Genomic DNA, 22,989 nt, shown 5'->3' on the forward strand with positions numbered 1-22,989 from the left:
CTGAATTTTATAATGAGATTGACCAAAACAATGTGTACATTGTGGATTGGTTATGTCTGTTTAATATAATCAGTACCAGTGCTGATCCGCCTCACTGGATAGACATATGATAAAAACACAATGGCACTTGCATTTTTAATGATGTGTTTCTATGCGACTCTCCCGTAAAAACGAATCAAAGGGGAGCTTTCTTGTTTAATTGATTAGTTCCTCCGGATAGTGATACTATCCGGAATACAGTGGAGAGGAAAGAAATTTGGTTTCTGACTTTAAACCATCAAAACATGACATTTGAAAAAAAATAAAAATAAAAAAAACCAATACCTCAGTCACTGGAGAATCCACAGACCTGGCTGTTCATAGTTACACTGAGGAAAATAGTGGTGGTATTTGGTAGAAAATAGCTCTCAATAGTTCCCGGGTGAAGTGACCTGTCATTGTGATCATTTTAATCGATTAATTAGAAAATACTGTACATGAGACAGTTTCACATTGTATTAATTCAACTGCTTCTTCACAAAAATACTTATAACCTACCGATTTCATGATGCATACCCATGTAGAGTACCTGTCATACTGACAGTGACTTCAGTCAAGCTGCCAAGCACAACGAACACTCGCAGCTTGTTTATGTTCACTTACTTTGGCAATAATAAACAATAAACATGACCCCCAGTCTGATCATAATGACTGCCTGTAAGCATGTCAAGTAATTACCAACTACACTTGATTTGTCACAAGTGCTCTCACAGCAAAGAGAAATAAATATCTGTGTTAGTAACTTGGAACTGTATTGATCCAGTCGGTTTGACTCAGCTCTGTGTTATTGGGCTCTATTGGATGTGAGCACGATCAATCATATTTTTGACACCTCTCCTGTCACCTTGAAGTCCATCTCGACAATAAAAAACTGCCTGCGCCTTCACACTCAATCATGTCTCTCCCTGCGTGCCAGCCGGGTGTCACTCTTTGGATTTTAATGATAATGGCTGTGGCTAGTGGCATATGCTGTATCAGTAAACAGGAAATAAGGGTAGATTTACACAGGAAATAAGGGAGACGGAAAATATAGGTCAGAGCTTCTTACTGGTAAACAAACCAGAAAAATAAATATGAAAAAGTTCTAAAAAGAAAATTCTGTTTCTCAAAAAACAAACTTGTTTGAATATTTTTGAATGAGGAGCTAAAAAACCTAAGACCAAAATAGTTCTGTTTTTCCTCTGAAAGGCGATTTTAAACCAAAGTAATGCAGCACAGTTCCACATGAAGTCTATCAAGTCATTTTTGAGAACATTCATTGAGACCTAGATGCTACTTTACACGTGATTGCTGCTTGAAATCAAACAAGGAATTCAATAAAAAACATTTTTGATTAGGGGAGACCGGGGATGGTTGTAATAAAGGGATAGTTGTAACAGCATCACTTTCACCAATACGGGATAACATAAGAGTCATGTGATCAATTTCATGTATATCCACTTCCTCCCTGATCTTGCATGTGAATTTGGATGGCTGTGAGAGGAAGTGTGCAGATTTTACAGTCAAAACATCAATTTTCAGGTAAGAAAGTAATTTTTGGGACCAAGTCTATATTTTGATTAGTACTGATGCTGTTGAAGTTTGAATTAGGTAACTTGTATCGGGTAAGAGAGTAGGTTCTTACGTAAAATGTGAGTCATTTCATCCATGCTAATTTCAAACCACCATGCTGATACAGCTAGGTAAACATTGGCTGACAGGGGTGGGGATAGTTGTAATACCATATAAGAAAATGTTACAACCATCCCCATAATCACAATTCACATATTTTCTCTATCCTACTCCTTTTTTTCAGTATGCCAAGACAGTGGGTGAGGAAAACAAATAGGGGTGTGCCTGCACATGTACTTAAGGTTGCATCAGATGAAGTGAGGCAGGGAAAAGCAGCGAGGTCAGTCACCAAAGACTACTCCATCTGCCATGTGAACAAGGTTCAAGAAAGCTGCCCAGTGTGGGCTATCACAGCAGTCAGAAAGTCTTCAATGCACAGTAGTCCCTCTACTGTAAGACCATTTCCCAAAGCAGGGCCAAGAAAGACCACTGGTACGACAAGGAGAAAGTCAGACATCTACACAGATACAAGCAGGCCTTGGAGGAAGAAGAAAAGAGTAGTAAGAAGAATGTGAAAATGGCCATATCTGGAAAGAGGAAACGCAAACAAAATAATGCAGAGAGAAAGACAGCCAAAAAGAGATCCAAGAAGAACAAGGATAAGGGTGAGGACACCCCAGATGAAGATGATTTTTGAATTGTGTGCATGCAGCCCTTTGGAAATTCCAAACCCAAAGAAAAGTGGATCAGATGTGTAAATTGCAAGTTCTGGGCCCACGAAAACTGCACCCCTGGAAAACCCACATACATCTGTCACCACTGTGACTCTGATCACTCTGATTAGATGGATAACACACACAGATACACACACTCAAGTTCATGTTTTATCATTTAAGACAGACACAGTATGCATGTTTGTTGTTTTACTAATTGTCAAACGTCTTCCTGTAATTTTACATGGATTATGAGCTACTTCTGACCTCCTGCTGAAGGTTTCCATTTGTATGTGTAACATTCATCGGTATTATCAGGATATGTTCTTTAAAAAAGCTCTTTTAATGTTAACACTGACACTGTTCTTCATTTAGCCATCAGTGATGAGTTATTTTTGTTCTTAGTGAAGCACAGGAAGATGCTTTAGTGTTGGCACATGCACAATAAACTTATATAGATGCATATTTTGTGGTGTAGTCTCAGTTTTTAGTTCTTCAATCTTGCTGTTACAATTTACCCCAGGTTGTGTTACAACATACCCTGGTAGTGGGGTAGGTTGTAACAATGGCACTCCTTGCATTTGACATCAAATAATGAATTCTGTGATATAGTTGGAGAAGTTAAAAACATTGCTATTTGTAGTAGACAAATGAGGGTACTTTGTATCAAAATCTGAGTACCCTACCGCAAACATTCTGCAAGTTATAGGAGCTGACTCAAAAAGTGATACAACCGTCCCCGGTCTCCCCTATATTAATTGTAGGTATTAGACAAACATTCCCTGAATAATAAGACATGGATCTAACAATGAAGCTTGTAAGTAAACAAAGATGTTATTTGAAGGAATATTTATTGAAAAGGTAAGCTCATTGGCCCTGTTCAGACCTGGCGTTAACATCTGGCTCGGGTGATCGGATCACAAGTGGACAGCTGTAATGTTGGGTGTGAAAGGACCCGAAACGCACTGAGGACACATTTGAGATCCGATCACTCAGACCACATTTGGGTCACATGTGGCCACATTCTGTCAGCAGTGAGAACACAAATCCGTCGGGGGGCCACACTGAAGGACCGCCTACTCAACTGACGTCCTCTGCCACGGTATGATCTTTCCAGCCACTGTTTCATCATGAACCGAAAATATTTTACTATTTCAAATGGATAAAGCCTTATTTCACTGTAGAGCTGTGCAGAGACATACACACACACACACACACACACACACACACACACACACACACACATACACACACACACGCAGAAATACCCTGTCACAGTAGGATTGGCAAAAAACAACAGGGCATACGTGTTTATTGGCATGTAGAGCGGGGAAGTGAGATCAGATCGCAAGTGGTCACCAGAGACGCATGTGGAGACGCATTCTAATACCGGGTGTGAACTGACGTACTTAGAGCTGTCCACTTGTGATCGAAACACCTGAGACGCATGTTAATGCCAGGTGTCAGCAGGGCCATACGTGCACAGAGAGGAGAGTGAAAAAAATCAAACTGAGAAAACCAAATTAGTTATAATGTTTACTGTTTTATGTTGCTGTGTTTTTTTTTTTTTGTACTGTACTATGACTGGAGCATAATTGAGCAAAAATGCAAAACACTCCTGGTTCAGCTTTTCAAATGTGAGGATTTTAATATGATAATAAAGTGAACATCTTTTGGAGACGTGACCTTGGGCTCTGAGATACCGTGATGGACATTGTTTTTCTTTCTTCTGACATTTCATATACTAAACAATTAATCAGTTAATTGAGAGAATATCGATTGAAGGGAGAGAGAAGATTGAAAGTACTCTTCTCTTCTAACCGTAACTATAATACTGTTACAGATTGACTGGCTCTGAATGCAATTAGCCCAGATCTGTCCTGTGCAACATCTAGATTGATTAGAAGGAGATGGGTATCCTTATCAAGTTGCAAAAACATGCAAAATAAAGATATGAAATGACTAAATAATGATGAATTCATTAATAAGAATTCATTCAGGGGCGGGGCCTGAATGGGTCTGTGCTGTCCAACATGATCATAATATACTTTAAACAGTCTAGAGGAGTCCTGAGTTGAGGGAGAGAGAGAGAAAAGCAGGTTGTCACTCCATCACTGGTGTAATACAGACAGACAGCAACTCACCTCCATAACTTTGGGCTAGATCTAAGTCTCCAAACCTCTTGACCTGCCTGTCTTGTGGCAGACTCTAACATGGATGAAGAGCGTGAGGATGAGAGGAAGTTTGCACGGCTTAGTTCAACCATTCTTGCTCTGTCGTGACAGTTCGTTCTACTTCCTGTTTTTTATTAATGTCTAATTGGTGAGTTTCAGTTTATTTATAGAGGGTAACGACCCAATTATATGTGAACACATTGATGAAATACTTTAATGTAATATAGTAGTGTTCAAATGTATTTTTATACATTCTGCCTCAATTAACAAATGAAGATTAGATTCAGATACTACTAGCAGGAGCATCTGCTGTGTAAAAGCGATGGCTTTTATGTGCCCAGCTGCATCACAAGACTCATCTATAACAAACCACTTGTGAACAACGATCAATCCTCTCAACAGAAAAGTAGTTGGGTAAAATGCTACTGTACCTATCGCCATCTGATAAATGGCTGCCGCTGGTGTGGGGCTGAATTTCCAATTACTTCTCCGAGGATTCTCCGGTCGGGCTGGTACCCGAACAGCTTTTGAAGGACGGGGAGGTGAATGCAAAACAGCCTCTGTGATTTTCAGGAGCCTGGCCCCTCCAGCCTTTGATGTATGAAGCCCTGTGTGAGCCCACGGCTGCAATATGTATGGGTTGTTTTCCTCGCACCTTTTTTGTTGTGTTCGTTGTAATGTTATGTATTGTCAAACAGGAACAGACCGGGAAGACAATGCAGGTTTGAAACACTTATTGTCAGCCTCTGTCAGGCAAAACCTCCTCGGCGGTGGTGCGAAGTGAATGCGTTTAATGTGAATCCCTGCAGCAAGGATTCGCTACTAAACTTTTCTGGAAATGCATCAGTTGTTTAGAAGAGGATGAAAATCTCTGAGAAACGCAACACAGAGGCCTGTTAGTACTAGAATGTGCCCAGCCTCTTCGTACGGTTCTGATAATGGTCTAGCCTCATTTGAGCAGTGCTGAATTGAGAATAAGGGTGTTTTGGCAAACTGCCTGCTGCTGTATCAAAGGAGAAAGCTGCTCTCGGTCCTTCACTGTGAAGCTCTCTCACTCTGCCTTGCTGAGAGACGGCTCACCTCTCAGTCAGTATTTACAGTCTCTTATGAACTCCTGATGTGTTGAAGTCACCAAGCCTCCCAAAGGATGGCTAAAATTAATGCTAACTCAAGGTCCGCTTAACGCTTCATACGCTACTTATTTGTCCAGTTGGTTAAGCAGCAGTCGGAAGCAGCTGTATCTCTCAAAGCCACTTTTTCATTGGGAAGTGTATATACTGTATGCCTTTACTGCAATCGCTAATTCCAGACATGCATCTTGGATCCCGAATCCACCATTGTAGTCCATTCTCGAGCCTTACACTACCCTTCCTCTTTTGCTGAAGTCTGCTATTCAATTCTCAGGTCTTATTGTACTAAGCACCCAGCGGTATCATAATACGTCTTTATGGCTTCAAACAAAGCAGCCATGTCTGTCTGTGTGGCTCGCTAACATTAGAAAAACCAGCCCTGCAAATGGCTGAGAAAGCCTATCTAGAAGTCAAGTCCCCCCACAATGGCAAAGGCTGCCCTTCTTTAATACGTCAATCAAGCTGACAGACAGCGCTTATCTCCTAGTGAGATAGAAATGGACCAAGCCCCCCGTCCCTCTGTCAGTTGATCCATACGGGCAAAACCCAGAGAGTCTTTCAGGAGTTCATCAGTTGCACATCACAGATAAGGCCATTGAGATGGTGGGGTCAATGGGTGGGGGGGGGGGGATAATCTCAGGGGGTCTTCCTGAGCAGTCCAATGTGCTCACATCTTAGGACCTTGGGTAAACCTCATCTGCGATGTGATCATATTTTATTTATTATTCATATAAATTAGCTTTTTATACTCCAACTGAAATTTAAAGCACACAGTAGTTATTTGTTTTTAACTCCACACACAGAAGCGAAGTCCAACCGTAGAACACTAAATGTAATTTGGGACATTGTTTAACTATAAGACAGTTAAACTAAGCTTTTGAGACTGTGATTGATTGATTAACCGCATCATTGACAAAGGAAATTAATAAAAATAGATAAATAAATAAATAACTTTTCAAACTTGTGTTTTCATTTCATGCAACTTTGTACTTCTGCTCCACTTCATTTCATAGGGAAATATTCTGCTTCTTACTGCATTGCATGTATTTGACAGCTGTAGTCAGCTTTAAAGGATTTTACTTAACAGAACATCCTAGTTCTATAAAATACAATGCACTGTTAAAGATCAAAGAACTGGTTGCCAACCTTTTCGGGTATGACCCCTGAGGAAGAAAAAATATTGTCTAATTGAGACAGGAGACAGATTTCCCCTTAAACTTCATACATGGTTTCATTTGATCTACTCCTCGAGGCAAAAAGAGGTAAAATCATCCGGTATTTCACACGAAAAAGCAAAGATTAGAGAAAAAGTTAAATAAAGCAGAACTTGTTGTCTTCTTTCCTACAACATTAATCACCTCACATCCCCTCTTATCTCGTGACCCTTTGGTTCAAACTAGCTCCGCCTCCAACAGCTACAACAGTAAAACGCTGCTTAGGCATCGATGTATCAGTGACAATCTAGAAATGTAATATTTAATAACATATCGGTCTTTGACAGAACAAGTAGTTTTACTTTTGTTACTTTGAATACATTTCCTGATCGTGCCTTTGCAACTTTACTCATGTCGGCTTTCGATTATAGGATTTTTACTTGTAATAAAATATTTCACGATTGTTCTATCTCTACTAACACAAAGGTAAAAGATCTCAACACCTCCTCCACCTCTGGTATAGACAGCACATGATAAATACATATACCAATCAAAAGAAATCACTGGAGCTGCACCACAAATTACAGGCAAGACATATATAGTAAGAACCTTACACTCATGATTAAAATGCTAATTTCTTGTTCTATATATAGCATTTAGTCCAACAATGTGACAGTGCATAAGGTTTTCTTCACTCATCTGAAATTACAAACAAGAAACAAAACACTTAATCAATATTTCAGCCATTGAGAGATGGTGACTGAATGAAAATGTGTCAGCATCCTATTATCTTTCTGTCAAAATTATTTAGACTGTTTGTACTTCTGAGCCCCAGCCAGTCAGGAGTTGGACGTCTTAGCGATTCGCCATTAATCTAGAGACCCTAAAATGCCACTCCATTGCACTTTATCTCATTTATGCTTATGAAATAAGCTCAAGTGCTTTTGGCAGTGTTTTTTGTTAGTCATGCACTAAATCTCAAGTTGTTTCACACCGAAATCTCAAGTCATTTCACACCATCTGCCGCTTTTGAATTTGCCTCTTTTTTTTTTTCTTCTTCTTTCTTTTTCTTGGACCACTCCTCAATCCATTTGAAAATTAAATGTCTCTGGGTATAAGTTTGACTATTCTGCCTCTGGCACCATGTGGTGAATATGGTATCAGGTTGCAGCGCTAATATAAATCATTCCCTGAGCGTCAGCGAGGGAAGACTGACAGTAAGTACGTCTGGGGACTTGGTGTCACCATAAAATCATTATTAAAGTGGAAGGGAGGGCTTAATGTGCCGCTGCATTATTAGTGTTTGTTTACACAGAAGAGGAAGAGCTTGATGATGACTTTTTTTTTTTCTTTCAACATAATGGACTGATAATCAGTGTGGAGAGGGGAAAATAGAAGCCAAGACAACAATAGCATTGGTGATGGAGTGATAGCAGCTGTGATACCGAGTCAGCAGAAAACGATGTATGTTGCTGACCTTTTTGATGAGGGTGGTTCAAGGTGAGGACCTGTGTGTGTGTATTCCGAGACTCTGTAACGTCGCAGCAACATCTGGCCATCGGATACAGTACAGCATCCTTCACGGTGATACGTCTCATATATACATGCTGCCAGTGAATCATGAGACAGCTTCCTAAATGCATGCACAGACATATGCTGAAGGTGAAGTGCATTTATTGTTTGCTTACTTGTATATTTTCTCTGCCTCCACACAAAATTGAACCTTGGGAAAACGGAATCAAATCTAATGCAGCATTTTTTTTTTTTTAGATGTGTGATTTGTTGTGCTGTATGCGAATCAGTCTTTAGATGTTTAAGGTTATAAAGGTATGCACTATGTTATCATTAGAATTAACATCATACAATCAAACGAAGGTTAAACATTTTGCTTACTTAGTTAGTGAAGTAGTTTGTGAGGGACCAAGCAAATGAGCACAGGTTTACTTTACAAAAAAAGGGATTTTCTTTCACCCTAAAACATGTCAAAAATACAAATAAATGAAAATAATTACATTTGGTAAATAAATGTGCCCTTAAAAGAGGTCAAGCAAACAGAAATATACTCAAAAAATGCTGTTACCAAAACAGGACCTTAACTAGCTGACCGAACAGTATAAGTCAGGAGTGAGACATATATACAACTGGCTGATCAGCCCATTAGAAACAAAAAGGGAGAAACAACACAATACAATCACTAAAACTCTATATAAAGAAACAACACCTCCCCCCTCACGCTGATACAGCCTTTGCTCTGGCCCATTTTTGGCCCTCTGTATTTAAGTGGGCTCCACCCTCTCTTGGCCAAACCAGGAAGGAGGACTGACACAGCGGACACAGTAACTCAAACACACAGAAAAGTGAATGAGTTCAGCTTATCCAAACTGATAACGACAGGACAATATGAACCAAAAGTGCACGCCCCATTTAGAATATAGTGTGATGTCAAGATGTGACAATGAAATAATAAATAAATAACAATAAATAATCAAACTAACAAAGACTGTGGTAATGATGTGGCCCTCCCAATATGTGAAACCATGGATCTGTCTTTGGAGTCGTATGTTGAGTGGGGTGAGACAGGATGAGTATTAACATATTTCTATTTCAATTGTGTGTCTGTGGATACGGCCATCACACACTTATATGTTGGCCCTTCTGTAATCTAAAGTCGCACATTCAATATCATGAAGATGAATTATTTGATCCCAAGATTGCAAATCCACTCGCTTTCCAACTGGAGGGCACAGGGGGGTTACGGTATTCCAAACTGCAATAATGGTCCAGCTTTATAATGAGTCTCCTTGGTCTCCTGGTACCTTCATTAATATTCATGCTGGGCTGGAGGGCCCACAGGTCGACATGAACTATGTGTGTTTCTTCTGTCGAGACAGTCATCACACCAAAAATATTCAGAGTAAGTATGCATTCAGTGGATATGCATTAATGAGTAGATATATCATGCGCTTTAAATGTGAAATCATGTTTTTCTAAGTTGTAAATTTTCCCAAGGCCGGTTTTTCCTCTTCCTTAGCATCTCCATAGATTAATATGATAGGTAGCTGTCAGTCAGTCAGTCAGTCAGTCAGTCAGTCAGTCAGTCAGTCACAGAGAAATATGACCTCCTGTATGGGATATGTTTACCTACTGTCCTACTATCTCCTCAGGAGGAGTTTTAAATTTAAAATCATGGTATTTTTGTTCCATCTCATTCATTTTGATGTGAAAGCTGACACTGACCCTGTGTCAGCACTCCCGTAAAATGTGAGATGAATAGCAAGATGACACTTTACCCAGTGCTGTCATTCAGCTGTTGATTTGACCCTAAGGAGGGCAGCGTGTCTATAAACTGTTTACCTTACTAAAGCTGTCATAACAGTTCTCTGCTATTTTATCAGATATTCCCTCCCCGGGTGGAATAAAACGACTCGGTCATCAAAGAGATGCTGGTGCTTTTATGACCACTGAAAGGATGCTACGCCCTTAGAAATATGCTTAGAAGGTAAAAAAGTTCAGCAACTTGATCCTGTCAGTAAACTTTTATTAATATTATAATTGCGTCTCTACAGAAATAAGTCAGCCAAAACCGCAATTACAGTAAGTGAGGGCAATATTTCAGAATATTATTATAAGACAGACACCAATAAGGAAAATTACTTTTAAAATAAAAACACACAGTCATGAGACTGTCTACAGTCATTGTACATTCAATATAAAAATCATAAAAATAATGTTTTGATGAATTTGTCATATTAGGAAATTCTGCAGCGGCATGACTCATTCATTTCCAGCTAAATCTTTAATAGCAGATACAAACCGAGACACAAGTCGCATTTTGCTTTCTTTATTGGCCCGGAGAATGTGAGTAATGCGATTAGGCTCTTAATAAAGGTGGTTCATGGTCAGTCTTCTTTCTTCACTGCACAATGAAGAATTCAAAAGTCAGAAGAAAGTAAGACTGAAGTATGTGTGGCATTTAATATAAACTTGTCAGGAATGTAGCATTTACAATACACTGCATGCAACGTCTGGGTATAAAACAGTATGCCATTAAATTTGTAGGTGATTTTGTTGTACTTGATTAAAACTCAATGGGTATAAATGGAAGTTTGTTATTGATGAGTGGTACGTGACATATTGTCTTCAATATGATTGCATTTCTTTTCCGTTAGATCAAATAGAAAATAACATCTTGAGTTAATTTACAATAATGGTTCATGAACTGAGAAATGTCTGTGCTAATGTGTTAGGTGACAAAATTAACAAAGCTGAACTTTTCTTTGGGGAGAGAGGCCTTGGATTGTGAATCCCACTTTTTTTTTTGTAGAATCTCGGACGGAATGATTCATGAAATCATTTAGGCATCATTTTCAGGGATACACAGCTTCTTAATGATATTATAATTATACACTGAAGATTAATTTGCTCGTGTGAAGCAAATTATTTGATGGATTACCTAGAAATCGGCATGGAGTGGTGCATATGGGGAATCACGACAGAGCTCAGTTTTCTAATTGTGCCCTGAAATGACCAAAACATATGGAAATATATATATTTTGGCACCAGTGGGCACAGTGTGAAACCTGCACCCGAATGACACAAGAAAAAGAAAAGAAAGAAAGAAAAGAAGAAAGAAACAAAGAGAAAGGACACAACACCACATTAAAGATCAGATTTGGTACATTTTTGTTAATTACTCCTCACAAATGAGTAATTGATTTCTTATCTGTTAATTACAGTTAACCTGCGGAGGTCCCCGGACACCCCTCTCACCCGCCCCAGCCAAACTGCTGCCTTTCAATTACAGATGGAACTAAAGTGACGGCCACTACTTGCAGCCCCCCCCAATGACACAGATCTAAAACCTGACAGTCACCCAAACTTTGCTAGGTTCCCATAATTACTGTGATTGTTTTGTACTTTTAAATTAAGTCATTAAAATGAATTCAGACTCCTTTTGGAGGTGGAGTCATGAACCATGAAAACAAGGGCTCAGGGAGCACATAATTACTTTTGCGTGTCAAAAGGTTTTCTATTCCCTCAAGGGAGGTTGACTGTGTTTGTATGTGTGCGTGTGTGTGTGTGTGTGTGTGTGTGTGTGTGTCTTTTGGATTGTGTTTTTGCACTGGACTAGTGCTACATAAATACCCAGTCTCCTCAAGCTGTTTCATTGAGAATAAAGGGGGGTGGTTCCGTTGTGAAATATGTGCATAAAAATGACTGGTCACATTTTTTTTTATCATATACCTGTATGTCCGTATGAATATGACCCTCACACACACAACTGTGTGTCTTGTTTTTGCTTCGTTTTTTTATTTTTTTAGTAAGGTTGATTTTACTATTTCTGGTCTGTTTCGTGTTCACACTGGCTTTATATGAAGGCACCAGAGGGACCAGTCCGTCACATGAACTGACAAGTAACTCATTCATTGGACAGTTTTGCCTCATCAGCACTACATCAACTGCATCTGAGACCTCATTCTGGTGACTGACAGGAGATCAGGCAGCACTTTACTGCACCTTATGTGTCTGTTACCTTCTCAGGTGTCACAAAGAGCTCACAGAAAATAATTGATCATGACCAATACTGGTCAAGACTGCAGCTTATAAAAATAATGACAAACAGGTAGAAGAACAATCATGAAATCAGGAAATTCCTGCACTCACCTGGATGGCACATACATATTATATTTACATTGCTTATCTAGATTGCTTCCTTAGCAGTTCACACTCAGCAGATGGATAGTAGTGTATCTCTTGAATTCATGATAAAAAATCAAATAAATATAATACTTTCATAAATTCCACACTTTCTCCGGTTTACTTTCATACCACAAATGAACCAAAGGCACCGATTTGTTTAAACTGTAACAATCTGTTTAAATGTGAAGCCAACGTAAGTTTCATTCTGTTAATGTTTCATTTAATATATAGTTTAAGTCCAAGTTGACTTAAATGGACATGGTTCGTACCAAATATACCTTCACCTTGAATATACGCCAATACACAACACACACAACTTTTAATCATTTATCATATTAACCTCCAACCGCTATGTCATAGGTCAGGACCTGGATCATGTCTTTTTACATCAGACTCCACATGAGGAATTCTGGGATATTTTGTTTTTGACAGACAGTCAAATCTAGTTTTCCCCCAGTTCGAATTTGAAATGGGAAGCTTCCTATGAAATATGATATTTGAATTAAAGATCTTCAAAAGCAGAAAAAGAGCAACCATCTTCCCAACAAACCCCTTCAACAGCTCATGTGGAATCATTTAACCCTGGATCAGCTTTACAATCGTGCGATCTCACCTTTAAAGGTGAGGAATATTGCAAAAGGATTAGTAATTGAGTAACCTAATGCACCAGATGGTTTGTTACACAGAACCATCTGGGAAGGCTTTGTTGGAATAAATGTTTGGCATAAAATCCTTGGCAGGTGATTGGATGAACCATCAGTCTATCATCCTTAATCACTCGCTAACTTCAACCAATCAGATTGTACATCCCTCCCATTTTTTCACTACCAGCAGAGCCAGTTGGTAAATCAAACTCCCGGTGGTCGTGAGAAGAGCATAAACATCTTCTCCATTGAGAAAAGCCTTCAGTACCGTTCTCTGCTCTTCTTTCAATGCAGAACTACTCCACTCCACTTCCGATATGACTGATGCTATAGCAGTATCTGCGCTAGAGCCGGCATTGTTGTTGACGGTTGGTCCGAACCACTGTGGTTCGGCCACTAGCGAATAGTTTGGAGCCTGACGAGATTGGATTCGTGCTTTCGAGAAATCTAGTTGCTTCACAAGGTTGGTAAATGAGAAGAAGGGAGAAGAAAACATTCAGTTCAATTCACAGCTGGTGAAAGTTTCACTGTAAGCCTGGGAAAAAGTGACATGAGCAGGCAGAAGCAGTTAGTTTGAGCTGTAGAAAAGCCAAAGACAGCATCAAATAAAATGAATTAGTGGTCTGACACATATATCTCTGATGTTTACGGGAGACCCTTTAGCACAGCACCCGCAGGTGTAGTGTGTGGTGTTTAGTTTATGTCAGACTGTTCCTCTGAGAGTCAACGAAAAGTCACAAAGTCTGAGGCCATTCAAACCACATAAAATTAAAGTCACAATGACATGACATTCATTGTATTAGCACCTGTGGCTTTTCAGACTTTGTTGCTGTTAGTGGAGAGTTGTTGTTGACACTGACACCAGTCACAGCAGTCTTTTTTTATATCATAGCGAGGGATCCAAGGAATGTAGATCATTTTATGGTAAGTCAGAAATGTTGAACCCAAATATTTGCATACAGGGACTTTTAATACTTGGTTACCTCACTTTGTTTTATATTTTGTGGGAAATGCAATTCACCATCATGTCATTTGTTTTAAAATATTAAGATTTAGTTTTGAAAGATGAAATAGTTTTGCTGCTACAGCCTTACTCAGTCTCTTATGTTCTATAGTTTATAGTGGCTTAAACATAAGATGCTGAGTAACTGATACTATTCAGTCATTTACAATGGCTTTATGCCTCTTTTTTACTTGTACCACTGTTACACTTTAGCGTTTACAGTAGTTCCATCAGTGCCACTTAAGGTCAAAATGAATGCTGTTTTTGAAAATTAACATGAGCTTATTTTTGACGTGTTTTGAGGTGCTTGATGCTTGTGCAGCAAGATGTTTTACATCCACAGCATCAGCTCGTAAACAATGCAGACGGAAAGTGTTACAACACTGACACATTTCTGTGTTTGCATCCAGCCTAGACCAAGAGTGTAGGAAGTGCTCGACCTGTTCTGCCACCATTTTCACTTCTTGCTTTCTTGCTTTGAGTACGCTTTGCGTTTATTCTGCTCTTCAGCAGGTTCACATGCACACGCCAAGAGCAACCCACTTAATGTGTCACAGCTAAAAACTCTGAAAAACATCTTCCCATCTTCTTCATTCAATCAAGCTGCAGTACCATAAAATAGTTTTTACTTTTATTTGCAGTAACATTGTGTTGCAGTGCATCCAGAGCCACTTAAATTATCCATTGTTTCAGTTAACAGTAATAGGACTCAAGAAACTTCCACTGCACAGTGACAGCACTGGCTGAGGAAAAATAACAGGCCAAAATGTTTGAGGAGAGGTCGTTCACCTGACCCTGTTGCCCTCAGCTGTTTGTCCTTACTCTTGCTCTTTAAAAAACAGAGGAAAGAAAATAAAATGGCAGAAATTGGAATTGAAATGATTTGAAATCACATCAAATTACAGGTAGAGGTGCAGCTTCCCGAGACCAACATTGCAGTGCAGATTACATTTTACTTGCCTTTGTTTTACCACTGCCATGACCTTCCAGGACACAATGACTGCTCGGGATTTTTGAGGAAGAAGTAAGCAGAGTGTGTAATTTTCATTCTTTAAGAGGCTCTGATAGTATACACTGAAAAAAAGCTTTGTCATTCTCATTTGGTCTGATGCCATGGTAATAAATGTGCTATATTTGATGTTATATTGTTTAATGCAGACAAATAACTAACCACGATTGAAAAGGAAGATAAACACAGAAGATAAAACATATTAATTAGTGAGCTGTTTCCCTCTGATTCCAGTCTTTATGCTAAGCTAAGCTAAGCTAGTCCTCATGGCTTCAGCTTCATATTTAATGGACAAAATAGTAAAAGCCTTCTCACTCTGAACAAGAAAGCAAATAAGGATGTTTCCTATTCCTAACTATTGTTATCCTATTACTATTATTATTAAAGGAGCTACAATATTTGTAAGTTTTGCTATTGCTACATAGCTAATGTTAGCATGAATAGCCCCCCCCCCCCGCTCCCAACAAGAAACCACACCACCACCTGCAGAGGAAACTTAGAAATAGCCCCTTTAAGTATAAAAAATTATAAAATCAAATTCACTTTCATCATTTACTTTACTTTCTACTTGTTTTGTTTCTACTCGTATAGTTATTGTACAGTGATTCTAGAGACAGTTAATTGGGATCTATGTACTCACTAAATACTAAACACACTGTCTTTATAGGTGTACCCAACAAAATGACTAAATATTTCCTCATTACATTGTATATCTAATATTCAGGCTTTCATCTGCAGATGAATACAGCTAGTGTTGAATTACTTATTGCTTTTTTTTTTTCTTTTATTGGGTTATGGGAAGGTTCATCATTTACACATTTTTCCCCAAAACACACCACCATACTCGATCAGTGTAAACACTTCCTGCCTGGGAGCTTGTGGGTGTAGCTCTCTACTACAGGTCACTGAACAGTCCCAGTGGTGCAGGTGGGGTTAAGTGTCTTACTCAGAGGCTCCTCGAAGCCTCGATCGCTGAAGCTGTTAATTTTTGAGAGAGAGAAGTAAATATTTCTCTTTCCTTCTCCTGCTCAGAGAATCTGTGTAAAAAATCTGGTATGTGTTGGATTGTTAATAAGGCAATATTTCAAAATATAAAAATGTCTCTCAGAGGCTTATTTTATTTATTTTTTGTTGTTTCAAATCCCTTGTTTGAGGAATTTTTGGTTAAGGATTACAGAGCCCAGATTAGGGAAAAGTATTGGAATAATACAAAACACGCTGACTGAAAGTTTATCCCTAAATGAAGATAAGAGGAAGTGCAGCAGGGCTTACTACTGTAATCATGAACAACATAATGAGTGTTTTTCTTGCAAAGTGATGTACCCCACACTTTGGTGTCCACTAATAGCTGTCATGTTAACTACTTTTTTACTTGTTTGTTTGTTTATTTGTTTATTTTGCTGCTCCCCGATGAGTCTGCAATTCTAAAATATGGGATATTGAACCATTTCATCCTCTTAAGTTATTGACAAATGTGTTGTTTGTTAACTCAGCCGAGGGACTGTGTGTACTTTTCTGTTCCATCCACAGATTTATTTACAGCTTGGGAAGATAGGGTTCAAAAATGCTGTGTGGTTAATGTTTCAGACAGGAGCGGTTGAAAGATGCCGTGAAGAGGCTGGAACTCTGTTACCCACTGTGCATGCCACTGTAAGGTAAACTCCCCAGGATCCCTGTTAGTCACTGAGGCCACGATATGTTCTGCTGGGTGCCTGGGGGGCGTGTGCCACGCGGGTAATGCGTTTGCCTGTCAGGTGGCTTGTGGTGAGAGCTAATCCTGTTGAAAATAGAAATGTTTTCTGCCTTGGGATGGAGCGAGGGGTGCAAGAGTGATGCGACCGGCCCCAAGGAGTCAGTCATCCATGTGCACGAGGAGAGATAGCCTAATCTTGTCACAGACACAGGGGAAAAAAATGCAAGTCCCAAGCTATCAGTTGCAAAGACTTATGCTTATGGAGATGATTTGTAAAATCATGCTAGCACATGATAGAGTTTTTATTTTTTTTCTTCCCAGAGGCTTTGCTGCTGTTGATCCGTAATTCACTTATGCATACATTTATTTTATATATTATATCATACGCTTACCCTTGAAATTACTTTTCTGTAAGCTTGCTGGTAGGACCCCCGCCGTCTATCACACTCTAGTTTTCCACTTGGTTTGGTTCCCTGTTCTGCATTTTAAATGTTTAAATGTTAAATGCTGTGCAGATGGTGTTTATCAATGACTCATCTCCTCTCTCCCCAGTACCCGGTTTTCTATATGGGGTTGAGTTTCTATTAGATCTACATGTTTGTGCTTCTATTTTTGTTTGTCTTTTTTTTGTTGTTTTTTTGTTTTGGCTGTGAATATCCCAAGGTTGCTGAAGGAGAAGTTGATTGTTTTCAGGTTATTCTGTGATTACTCTTATGTTCCCCCCTAACTGTAATGATGTCAGTTGAGCATCTTTGTTGCCTCTGAGTGTCAGCTGTACTTTACAGAGTAACACATGGTAGCTGCTTGGAACTCTGAATGCTGCGGTAGGGCGGTGGCGGTGGCGGTAACCGTGATATTCTCTGAGGTCCCATCAGTGTGACGGAGTGGCAGGAATAATTTTTGCAAGCCCAAGCTGACGGCTTTCAAGTGGGGGAAACAATGGACCAATTCCCTTATCAGGCTCTGCTTCACTCTTAAAATACCCAGCAGCAGTTTTGATGGGGAGCTGACTTCCAGGTTTCACTCAAGCAGCTCCTTATGCATTATCAGAGGGAAGCCGAGCATAATATGTTTGCTGTTTCAGCAAGTAACGCCGTCAGTGCTCGAACGCAGAGAATCCTGTGGTCACAATAACACAGTATCTCACATCGGATCACATAGTGAGCAATCATGCATGGTACTGAAGAACTAGAGAATTGTGGGTAAAAAAAGACATCCTCTGTATAGATCACATGTAGTGTGTCCCAATTCAGGGGCTGCACTACAGAGGCGTGGCTTCCAAAGACAGCATATACTGTTCGAAGGATGAGACACAGCTGTGGTTTTCACTGATTGGACTGAATTGTCCACCTTGGTTGATTGACTGTAAAAAAAAACAAACAAAAAAAAAAAACAACAAAACAAGTGACATTAAAACAATAATTGTCAACCATGGCTTTTTCCCAGCATTCATCAGTTGGTTTATGTTCCAGCAGCAAGGCAAGTATGAGCCGAGCAACCAACCAGGCAAGCCATTAGAAACTGAGGTAGTATTATAAAGTAACAGTCTACTATGAAATACGACTACAGTGTGCACTTTAGCAAACTAAAAAGGAGATATGATATTGACTAATGTTACAAAACAATACAAAAAAATCACTCAAACAAGGTCTTACACCGTAGCTTTCCCTCTATTCTTAGTGTTATGATAAATTCTGAATGTTGTAACAGCTTCTTTATCATTTATAGAGAACTTTAGTCGTGGGATTTTAGACACTCGAAGTTTCCCAGGCTCTGAATCTTTTTCTTTCCTGGGAGAGGTGCAACTGTATCTTGTCTTATCTCAAAGGAACTCTGTGTTCAAGGACAGAATGTAGAAACTGCCAACTTGTTAGTATCTGCGTGTGCTAAAGGGGGCAGGTGGCTTGTTTGCTGGCCATAAATACACTTGAACACTGACGTACCAGGGCGGATTGAATACTAGAGACAGGACCAGACTTATGCTGTAGTATATTGTGGCCCTTCTCCTCCTGTTGTTCAATACGATTCAACTTAAAATACTTTGGTGCTTCCATAACATTAACATGCATAGAGCAAAGTACATTATTATTATTGTTGCATTCATTGCTGTATGCATTTATTTGTGTGATTATATTTCATCAGTAGTGGCTGAATTAATTACTTATTTTGATAACTGTGTGCTGCTGTTTCTAACTGCTTCGTAACATCTCGAATTTTGCCAATAGCCGCACAGAGAGGAAGTAAGAATGTGATTAAATGCATCTGTTTTATTAGAAAATTACAAATTCTGCTGCTTTTCTAAATCCACTTCAGGGATCCAGTCCATTAACATCTAATCAGTGACTGATTTTCCCTTTTAAATAGTAGCTTTCACGTGTCCAATGTTTAGATTTTTTTTTGTGTGTGTGCTATTATTTTTTTTTCCTGGTGGAAAGTTCATGTACATAGAGCAACATGGAAGGCCAAAAAGAGCGTCTCTACTGCTCACTCGTCACTTGTTACACAACTTTTAACCGTAACACAGATAATAGTAAATAATCTGAAACCAAATGCCATGCATTGAAATGATTGTTTTGTCACTGATCAGGCAGATGAGACCTAGAACATCTTTCTGCGGAAGAACAAGGTGTCTCTATTACTGCCAACAGCTCTGCAGAAAAATTACGCCAGCACAGATGCTCCAGCACTTTGCTTCGGATCCAAGGTCTTACTTTTCTCAGCCAGGAAATCAAAGGGAAGTTACATCCCTTCTGATTTGAATGCATCAGCCAGTTCTATCTGTATGTATCAGAATGTGGAAGATCAAATGTTTGCTAAGCCATTTGGTGGCCGTTCCGTTTGCTGATGAACATGGTTTAGCCGGTATAGTGATATTACAGAGACAGATTTTTTGGATCCAGGTCTCTTTGATGAGGCTTCTATTTCCATGGACAAAACCTGTCAGTATGAGCTGCTTGTAGCCCCCTGGTGTAAAATGTCGTAGCACAAAATCAATTATTGGAAATGTGAATATTAATAACTTCACCAGCCGCAGCTCTTTTGTTATTTATTTTCTGTAATGAAGAAACAAATTAACTGTAGCATCCACAACCTCTGAAACGCTCAAGATCGCTCTGGCATTTCCAAAGTCTGATCGTCTCTCACCCACCGAGAGGGAAATGAAGCATGTGGTGATTATTGGCAGCAAGTAGAGATTTGAGATCCAAAGGCAAAGCTGAAATACTGTTGTACGCCTTTTGCAAAGAGATCCTTCAGTGTGAAATTTGTGCACGTGTAAATATATCATGATTGTGAATGGTAGGCGTTCATGATAGTAAACGCCAGTCGTTTCGTATTTTGTGAACAATCATGAATTTGTGCAAACTCTAGTCTGTTAAATATGAGAAATCAGGATGTCCTTGCCAATAGTTTTAAAGCTATGAAAGTGCATTCATGTTTCTGTGACATGTTTGCCTCCTTTTTTTCCCCTAAGATGCCATAATCAATATTCTTATACTAACAATGGATCAAATGAGGATTTTCTCCTGTTTTTGCTGGTTGTTTGGATATTCTGAGATTTGCTTTCTGGACATTTGTTCAGTTTTTTGCTCATATGTTTGTGAGTTATTTTTGTTATTAAATTCGTTTTTGCACCAACCACTTTTGTTCTTGTCCGAATTTGGGTCCTGAATTTACATTCGCTATGTCATCTGAAAAGTAAAGAATAAAAGACACGTTTGCATCCAGTATACCCAATAAAAAAAAAATCAACCATATAAGTGTAATTTGCAAGATTGCAAATCAGCAAATCAGATGTACAGCATGCAACAGGTCAGGACACTGAGCAAGCTCTTGAGTCTTCCTCTTCAGATAAGTCATTTATCATGTTGACTGCGACAGCAGTGGGCTGTGGTTGAGATCCAGTCATAAGCCGCCCCCTCTTAATGTTAGCACAAAGTAAGGTGGCAGTGTATGAGGGGCTGTCAGTAGAAGCTTTCTTAGCATCATTGTGAACACCCACTAAAAAATGTCTACCTGTAAATTGCTTCTGACTTTGTGGAACAAAATGAAATAGCAATTTAGTCAAGCAAGTGAGTTGTATTTTAAATCAACAGAAGTTCAGAATGTTTCACTTTAATAAATGACAATGTAGTAATGCATATCTAGACAAATATAATAATATTTGATATATAACAATACTATATAATAATAGTGCAATATATTTCCCTAACTTTGTGATTTATTAGCTTGTTTCCACTGCTTGGTTCTTGCAGGTGGCTGATCAATTGAAGAGGGAATGCTGCGAGGGTATGTGGATTAAGGGGAGACACTGCGCACCTCACACCTCCAGCCCCCCGCCTTCTGCACAGTAAGCAGCTCCAGCAGCTCTTTGGAATCAGCAGGCCAGCAATTACTGCCTGTGAGTATTATCGCACTACCCGACTTATGAGACGTTCCTGCTGATCAGCACGCAGCGTACAGCGTTCGAGTTTAGTTTGCAAATCCTAACATCATCTCTAACTTCAGCGTGCTCAAATGCACAGGATCTGCAGGTCTTACCTGACACAGTTTCAAAACCATCCAACAATTATCATAGTTAAGAAAGATTATGCAGAAAACAACATGATACCATCTCACATGAGATAGTGTGAGGGTGCTATAAACAAAGGCTTAACAAAGGTGAGTCATCTCACAGCAGTCACAACGCATACTTCAAACACTGAAATGTCTGATCTCTGTATTTCATTGGCTTAATTAGTGTCACTCAACATCACTGCACCGCATGTCAGCCAGAGCATCCCTCAGAATGCGTGAACGTCCTCTCAAGCAGGTGGCTGTCACATTTCAAAACACTGGTTACAACCTATTTTGTCCTTGAAATATATGTGTGTACGTATAATACTTAGTATGTTTTTCTAAATATGTTGTGATGGGAAAATGCAACTGCTGCTTGGATTATGTTCAATATTTTTTTCTAGTGTAGGCAGCTCTGCATTTATAAATGTTGTTATCTATAGACACGCCTCTGCCTCCACTCTCAAACCCCTTGATGCAGTTTATCACTCCGCCCTGAGATTCATTGCCGGTGACAGTTATTCTTCCCATCATTGCATCTTGTATAAAAAGTTTGGTATAAGCATCTCTAACACTAAGTTTATTTATAAAGCCCCACATACCATCATACTTGATTAAACTGGTCCCATAGTCGTTATTTGACCTGTTCAAGTCTTTGGCTGATGCTGGAAATCTCACATGCAAACACTCATTTTGGTAAAACTGCCTTTCGTTTTTGTGCTGCACACAACAGGAACATTTTACAGCACAATTTAAAATTGGTCAGTTTATCACCTTGATCACAAACTACTGTTGTTTGTCTTCTTTGTAATAATTTTTGTGTATATTTACTCTTTTTTTAAGTAATAAGGACATCACCCTCAATGATCCTTTTGGATTTAGATAAAAGTCGAATGAATAAAAAAAAAAAAATTTACCTAAAAATCACAGGACTTTGCATCCCGAGTCCTGTGTGTGATTTAGTTTAAGAATCAACAGTTTATGAAGAATTTTAAGTTAAATGTTAAGTTTTATTTTGAGTTTTAAACCTTTAGTGGTGCCATGAACCTGTGGGTCCCTGGTTTGTTTATCTCATGCGCTCACGAGGACGCACATACACAAATGTGTGCATGCGGCTGAGGCGATGCACACGATAGTCCTGCCACTGGTGGCACGCTTCACCACTGATCAACAGGTGGCAGAAATGTGCCAAGATATACTGCAATGCGCCAAGGGAAGGCAGGGAAGCAGAAGAATGCAAGCTAGTGAACGTGGATGTAAACAATGCAGGATTATACTTACTAATACTTAAAAAAACGGCTTAGGACACACACTTGACATGTTTGTTAGACCTCAAGGATATATGTTTTGGTGAATGTAAACAGCTTTTGCTCGCTCACAAGAAATCTTCCCACGGTCTGTTTTGATACAGTAAATACAGTATCGTGTGAAATGCTTCCAGTCACTGTGGGCAGTTTCAAACCAAGACCAAAATCTTTCCATAGCCCGCACCACGTGCTGCGGGTGCCTAAACATAACATAAAGAAAAAGTTTGGTAATGCTCCTTGCTATGAAAGGACACTATATTGCGAGAGCAGACATTGGAGGTAAACAAATAAAATACATTCGTAGTGAATAGAAAACAT

At 39.2% G+C, this 22,989-nt stretch overlaps 1 protein-coding gene across 4 annotated transcripts in view; it reads left to right on the forward strand.

The window, feature by feature from the left end:
* Positions 1-22,989, forward strand: part of LOC130175908 (leucine-rich repeat and immunoglobulin-like domain-containing nogo receptor-interacting protein 1) — a 328,392-nt gene that overhangs the window by 239,618 nt on the left and 65,785 nt on the right. For all 4 annotated transcript variants that reach the window (XM_056386578.1, XM_056386577.1, XM_056386575.1 and 1 more), the window contains one exon: positions 21,064-21,209. The gene's annotated coding sequence lies outside the window, so the exon portion shown is untranslated. The remainder of the gene's footprint in view (positions 1-21,063; positions 21,210-22,989) is intronic.

This window comes from Seriola aureovittata, chromosome 10, assembly GCF_021018895.1.
Source record: "Seriola aureovittata isolate HTS-2021-v1 ecotype China chromosome 10, ASM2101889v1, whole genome shotgun sequence".
Taxonomy (NCBI): Eukaryota; Metazoa; Chordata; class Actinopteri; order Carangiformes; family Carangidae; genus Seriola; species Seriola aureovittata.